Source organism: Nansenia antarctica (genome assembly GCF_963989245.1).
Source record: "Nansenia antarctica genome assembly, chromosome: 6".
NCBI classification, from domain to species: Eukaryota; Metazoa; Chordata; class Actinopteri; order Argentiniformes; family Microstomatidae; genus Nansenia; species Nansenia antarctica.
Window position 1 is genome coordinate 3,445,398 of NC_137676.1, and position 7,500 is coordinate 3,452,897.

A 7,500-nucleotide genomic window follows, 5' to 3' on the forward strand; every position below is an offset into this window, starting at 1 on the left:
AGACATCTACTACCCCCCCAGCACTGTGTCTCCTGAGACATCTACTACCCTCCCAGCACTGTGTCTCCTGAGACATCTACTACCCTCCCAGCACTGTGTCTCCTGAGACACCTGCTATCCCCTATACGTTTTTCAAGGTCCTGCTTGGACATATACTGTAACTCTCTATATTTTGAAGATGATAATATGCTGTTTTTGTTGTTGATTTAATGATCAATGCAGTCCATAGTACTATAGGGAGTCTATTGGTGCCAGATAATTTCATTGTCTGGTACTTTGTCTGGTACTCTGCAATGACAATAAAGTTGAATCTTAATCTAATCCTCTGGGGAAAGGGCTACATAAGTGTGTGTGTGTGTGTCATCAGCATACATGTTGTGAACAACCTTGTCATCCTGAATGAGCTTGCCTAACGGCATCATTAGTACACCGCTCCTCTTTTCTACTCTCTCTCCTTGCTGTATCGCTCTCTCTCTCTCTCTCTCTCTCTCTCTCTCTCTCTCTCTCTCTCTCTCTCTCTCTCTCTCTCTCTCTCTCTCTCTCTCTCTCTCTCTCTCTCTCTCTCTCTCTCTCTCTCTCTCTCTCTCTCTCTCTCTCTCTCTCTCTCTCTCTCTCTCTCTCTCTCTCTCTCTCTCTCTCTCTCTCTCTCTCTCCCCCCCTCCTCTCTCTCCATCCTCAGCATGGGAGTTCATGTCTAAATGCGTTACAGAGCTGATTTTCCCAACGTGACAAACGAATCTCCCACTGGTGAAAACATTCAACGCAGACTCACGCGGTTACAGCGCATAACAGTGCAAGCGCATAACGGCTACAGCGCATAACACCTGCCGCGCTACCGTTCAACTCATCGCAATCATACTCAGGTTCATACTACATATCATAATAATATCTTAGATTTATATAGTGCCTTTCTCACACCCAAGGACGCTTATCATCACAATCATACTCAGGACCATACTACATATCATCACAATCATACTACATATCATCACAATCATACTCAGGATCATACTACATATCACAATCATACTCAGGTTCATATTACATATCATCACAATCATACTCAGGGCACCTAAGCTTATATTTGTTTCGGTCATTTGTTGATTTCCAAAGTCAGCGAAAGAGTATGTGGAAATGTACATAGGCTATATTTATCGTGTGAAACTTGGAAAGTACAACAAAATAAGTACTTTTAAAAGGAGCCAGGAGCCAGGGTTGCCAGATGGGGCGGGTTTTTATTTTATTTTACAAACATCATTGGCAACAGAGATACAGTTTAGGGGGCAGGAGATGGGCACCTGCCCAATAGTAATTAGCGTTTTTCTGACAATATAGGTTTTGGGCTGGTTTTTGGTGGATTTAGCGGTTTGTCGATGCTATCTGGCAACCGTGCTCCAGGGGTGTCAGCACTGATCACGTTACAGCATGTAGCAATAACACGCTTGGGTGGCAGCCAGTACCTCTCCCCTGCCTGTCATCTCCACACCACGGAGACCACAACTCAGACTGTCCCGGCCCGTTACATCAGAGCGGAGAGGACGTGCCCCCATTTACAACGGGATTCTCCTCAGAGCCGCTGGAGAAGCTGGAGCTATGAATCAGCACCAGAATATCTGACAGACCTTTTGCTGAGCATATCAGCCCAGTAGAGCTCTCAGGTCTTTTGCTAGCATATCAGCCCAGTAGAGCTCTCAGGTCTTCTGCTAGCATATCAGCCCAATAGAGCTCTCAGGTCTTTTGATAGTATATCAGCCCAGTAGAGCTCTCAGGTCTTTTGCTAGCATATCATCCCAATAGAGCTCTCAGGTATTTTGCTAGAATATCAGCCCAATAGAGCTCTCAGGTCTTTTGCTAGCATATCAGCCCAATAGAGCTCTCAGGTCTTTTGCTAGCATATCAGCCCAATAGAGCTCTCAGGTCTTCTGCTAGCATATCAGCCCAATAGAGCTCTCAGGTCGTTTGCTAGCATATCAGCCCAATAGAGCTCTCAGGTCTTTTGCTAGCATATCAGCCCAATAGAGCTCTCAGGTCTTTTGCTAGCATATCAGCCCAATAGAGCTCTCAGGTCTTCTGCTAGAATATCAGCCCAATAGAGCTCTCAGGTCTTTTGCTAGCATATCAGCCCAATAGAGCTCTCAGGTCTTTTGCTAGCATATCAGCCCAATAGTGCTCTCAGGTCTTCTGACGCTGGTTTTCTCTGTGTACCACATGTACAAAAGAAGAGATTTGGTGAGGCTGCATTCTCATTTTATGCACCCAGATTGTGGAATGCACTGCCAGTTTACATTAGGGATGCAACCTCAGCACATATGTTCAAGTCAAGACTAAAAACCAGTCTTTTTAATTACATTTTACTTGAGATAAAGATGCAGGAAAAAATGCAGGAATTTCTGGCTTTCTTCAATCTTTTTTTGTTTGTTAGCTCAGAATGAAATAACTTGGCCTGTGGGTGCATATGAGGAAGGATTGCTGATGTTAAAGAAAAGAAGACAAATCATTATTATTATTATTATTATTATTATTATTATTATTATTATGGAATAGGGATGGGACATAATCACTTTCATGGTGGTGAATATCTCCCCTTGGCCATGAAGGAAGATGAAACCGTTAACACTAGAACTGGGCCTAGGACAGCTAGCTGTCTGTACATAAACTACCTCACTGTACATAAACTACCTCACTGTACATAGCTCATAACTGTACATAGCTCTTAACTTTACATAGCTCATAACTGTACATAGCTCTTAACTGTACATAGCTCATAACTGTATATAGCTCATAACTGTACATAGCTCATAACTGTACATAAGCTACCTCACTGTACATAGCTCTTAACTGTACATAGCTCATAACTGTACATAAGCTACCTCACTGTATATAGCTCTTAACTCTACATAGCTCATAACTGTATATAGCTCTTAACTGTACATAGCTCATAACTGTATATAGCTCATAACTGTATACAGCCCATAACTGTATATAGCCCATAACTGTATATAGCCCATAACTGTATATCATATTCATGTTCATGTTCATGCTGTAGTCACCGCCAAGGAACCGGCGCAGAATTGTGATTACTGTCTCTCTGTAGCTCTAGAGTGACGTAAAAGTCGCATGACATGACAGTTCAGACGGCGGGTGCGTTGCTAAATATCAGACACGTATCTGATATAATACCACCTCTGAACGCGACCCAGGTCGGATGTAAAAAAGTCCGATTTCATGTGACTTGCGCTGTTCCCACGGTCATGAATAAATCAGACCTGAGTCGCATGTCGGCAAAAACGTCGGATTTGGGTCACATCTCACTGCCGTGTGAACGAGGCCTGAGAGGTTGGCGGTTCGGGGGTTGATTTCTGATTGGTTGAGGCTGAAATGGAGCAAAAAGACAAAACAAACGGTACTGACCTCATCAAACCTGGCCTCCTCCTCACAGCTCTCCAGCACACGCGTGTAGAAGGACAGACCTGAGAGGGGGGGGGGGGGGTGAGAGGGCAAGGGTAAAGGTGACAGGTTACAGGTAAATGGCACAAGGGGTTAAATAAATCACAATCAAAATAATAGTTAAGCTTTTGAACTGTGCCTATATGCACTGTGTGGCGACTCAAAGGGTTTTGAACACAGACACCGATTGATGTCTTTTACACGTCGATTCCCTAAATGAAAGAAATAGTCAAACAAACACAATCTCTTCTTCTCTTAGTGACACTATTTGGGTCGACGTGCTCTGTCTCTGAGCACAGTCAGTGGTCGCCACGTCTTTCTCGAACACACAGGAAGAGGGAAATAGTCACCCAATGATGATGATATATGAATACAAACGTATTTATTCTCTGTCAGAGATCCATTGTCTTTTCTGACATGATGACCGATTAGATACGCCCTGATGTGTGTACACGTGTCAACACTGAGGAGGGGCGGCGGCGCGGCGGATTAATGACGCCAGGCGTGAGGAGAGCCCCGTAACGAGCCACAGAAGTGACACGAGCCTTGATAAGAGGAGCCGGGACAAAAGAGAGGCAGACCGATGAAAGACTACGGTAGCTCTCACACACACACACACACACACACACACACACACACACACACACACACACACACCTCTGGTCGATAAACACTAACACAGCCCCCAAGGAGGTTCACCTGACTTATTGACTAAAGGTTTAGCGCGGGATGAGACAGATCTGTGATGAGTACTTTGAGAGTGGATTAGGGGGGAAAGAAAACAGGGGTTGATGAACGTTGTGAGAGCGAAACTTTTTTTTTGGGGGGGGGGGGGGGAGAATAGCATAAAAGCATAAAACATACCTTACCTAAAAACATGCCATACATAAAACATAAATGCATAAGTCAGGTATAAGAATATACAAATGTCAAATACAAGGTATGCAATTGACTTCAAAATAATAATAATAAAAAATAAAATAAAATAAAAAATTATCCCCCATTTGCTGTTGGAACAGAGAACTAGAACATCTTTTTCTTTTCTTTTTTTGTCTCTCACTCGAGAGTCTGGGCTGGGTGGGCGTTAAGGGGGGAAAAAGGTGTTCGAAACAGTTTTTAATATGAGTTTAATAAAATACTGTACCTTTCTTTAGGATTATTGACATATAAAATAGAAGTGTGAACACTCATTTACCCTCTGCACGACTGCTGTTTACAAATGCTGCCTTTGCACATACCATATTCATACCATATTCATACTAGGGGTGGGCATCGACGATCGATAATTGATCGATAAGGATCTTGGTCGATCACAAAATAAAACATTTGGTCGATCACAAAAAAAAATTTTTTTTTTTTTTTTTTTTTGTGATCGACCAAATGTTTTATTTTGGGATCGACCAAGATCCTTATCGATCAATTATCGATCAATTATCGATCGTCGATGCCCACCCCTAATATTCATACCATATTCTTGTATATTGCACATACCTCCTTTGACATAGCTTCTATCTATACATCTGTACCATACTGTACATAATTACCTTAACTGTACACGGCTCATAACTGTATATACCTCTAAACTACCATACTTGCCATACTGTCCCTTTCACTATCATTGTCATGTTTTTATATCACATTTTTATTTCGCTATTTGCACTTCTGGTTAGATGCTAACCTGATAAATGTCATTGTCTGGTACTTGTACTCTGCAATGACAATAAAGTTGAATCTAATAATCTAGTAATCTAATCTATAATAACACTTCATATCTCCATTGGTTTCAGATCAGATGGTTGAAATGAAGCACCCATGCACATGCATGCACACACACATGCAACCTGCCATAGATACCCTAGTCATTGTGTTCATAGAGCTTTATGAATGGAAGCTGGTGAATAGGACAGAGGACTTGTGCGGTCGTGTGTGTGCAGTCTATTTGGCGTGTCTGAGTCATTGTGTGGGTGTTCATGTCTGTCTTTGTTTGTGTGTGTGGACAGCTGATGTTTATTGACCAAACACACGCACGAGCTCTCACACACACACACACACACACACACGCACACACACACACACACACACACACACACACACACACACACACACACCAGTGGATTGAAGACCTGCTGTCTATTCACAACCGCTTCTAAGAGAAAGAAGAGAAATCATTTTTGAGTCACTTACAGTTCAACCAAGCGAGACCTCACAACCTCGGATGCAATTTATGTGAATTCCCCTGAATGCACACATACTGTATATTCTCTATCCTCCTGTAGTTAGAACAGAGTTCCCACACCTTCTGAAACATCACACTCAAGCACCTTTCAAGGACTTTCAAGACTCAATTCCCTCAAATTCAAGGACCCAACACGGCATAGTTTGAGACAGATCTAGATGAGAATTTAGGAATTAATTAACAATAGGAACTATCCGCTCACAGACAACAATTAAAAAGAGAGGCTTCTACAACAGCATGTTTGGATACTGGGTTCTGATTGGCTAGCGACAGTGGTAAACACCCCAACTCCTTTCAGTTCAGCTCCAACCGCATTTCCAGTATCAATGCACCGCCCAATCGGCTCAAAGCCAAGTGAATGTGGCCTAGCCTACAATGCAATCGTTGATCTTGTTTATGGGACTATATTCTATGGCGGAAGGATATACAGGTATGTATTCTGAAGCGATTAATGGTTGTAAATAAATGAATTTAATGTTACAACTGTGTATTTGTTATATTATGTGGTAGCTTTTGTAGAAAATCAATTTACCATTCGAGGGCAGGGGTTGTGGAGACATTTACCACTGGTACAGGGTTTTCCCAGTGGTAAATGTCTCCACAACCCCCTTCCTCTCATGGTAAATTGCTTACTTGAATGTGTGAACACTAGATGGTCTCTTGCCTTCTCTACCACAGCACAGCAAATCAATATATTGTGAAATATGTGTAAAGTTAAGCAATACGGAGACTTATTTACTAGTTGACGAGCTAAGTAAAACATTTTTGAATATATATATATATATATTTATTTATTTTTCTTTAGAGAGAGAGAGTGGAATTCAAGCACTTTGAATGACCCATGTCTATTTTCAAAAACGTTTAATACCTTGATTTTTCAATGACCCGTGGGAACCCTGTTAGAAACATATGCATTGATGAATGAATACTTACTATTCAAGATGTTAACAGGGCTCATATTTTTTTACAGAAATGTCCATGTGAGCCACAATAAATATTCCACTGGCACAGTTCCAGCTGAGGTAACATTGTCAGGTTGAATCTTTTCATCGAGCAGGGGAGTTCGTCTCCTTCATCTATTAGTTTTAACTGAACAGAATGTTATGTAATTTTAATAATAATAATAATAACAACTTGAATTTTTATAACGCCTTTCAGGGTACCCAAGATCGCTTTACAGAGAAACAGACTTTTACAGAATTCTTACTCCCACATTAAGTCAACAGCAAAAACTGCATATTATCATAAAAATAGAGAGAGTTAGGGGCTATTATGTCCAAGCAGGATCTTGAAAAACGCATCCACGCTTTTCTATCTAGCAGGTTAGACGACTGCAATGACCTTTCTTCAGGACTCTCCAAACAGACACTGACAGTTACAACTTATTCAAAATGCTGCTGCAAGAGTCCTGACTCTCTATCTCCCAGAATAGATGTTAACATCTCTGAATGGTGTCGGGCCAAAATGCATCTCATGTAGCACTATGAGTCTACATTAAGCTGTAGGAATACGGGCTATACAAATACACCTGCCTCGCCTAACTATAAACACAGTCATGGGGCGGCTGTGGCACAGGAGGTAGAGGAGCCGCCGTCTAATAATCGCAAGGTTGGCAGATCGGCGGTTCGAGCCCCGGCTGGCCACATGTCGAAGTGTCCTTGGGCAAGACACTGAACCCCAAATTGCTCCCAGTGAGCGGGCCGGCGCCTTGCATGGTAGCTTGCCGCCATTGGTGTGTGAATGTGTGTGTGAATGGGTGAATGAGAGGCCGTTGTAAAGTGCTTTGGAATAAGGCGCTATATAAGTCAGTCTATTTA

General features: G+C 42.2%; 1 pseudogene across 1 annotated transcript in view; it reads right to left on the reverse strand.

The window, feature by feature from the left end:
• The window catches only part of LOC308159688 (otoferlin-like), a 109,965-nt pseudogene that overhangs the window by 97,425 nt on the left and 5,040 nt on the right, over positions 1–7,500 (reverse strand). The window contains exon 2 of the transcript in view: positions 3,412–3,470. The product of the transcript in view is annotated as an otoferlin-like (transcript). The remainder of the gene's footprint in view (positions 1–3,411; positions 3,471–7,500) is intronic.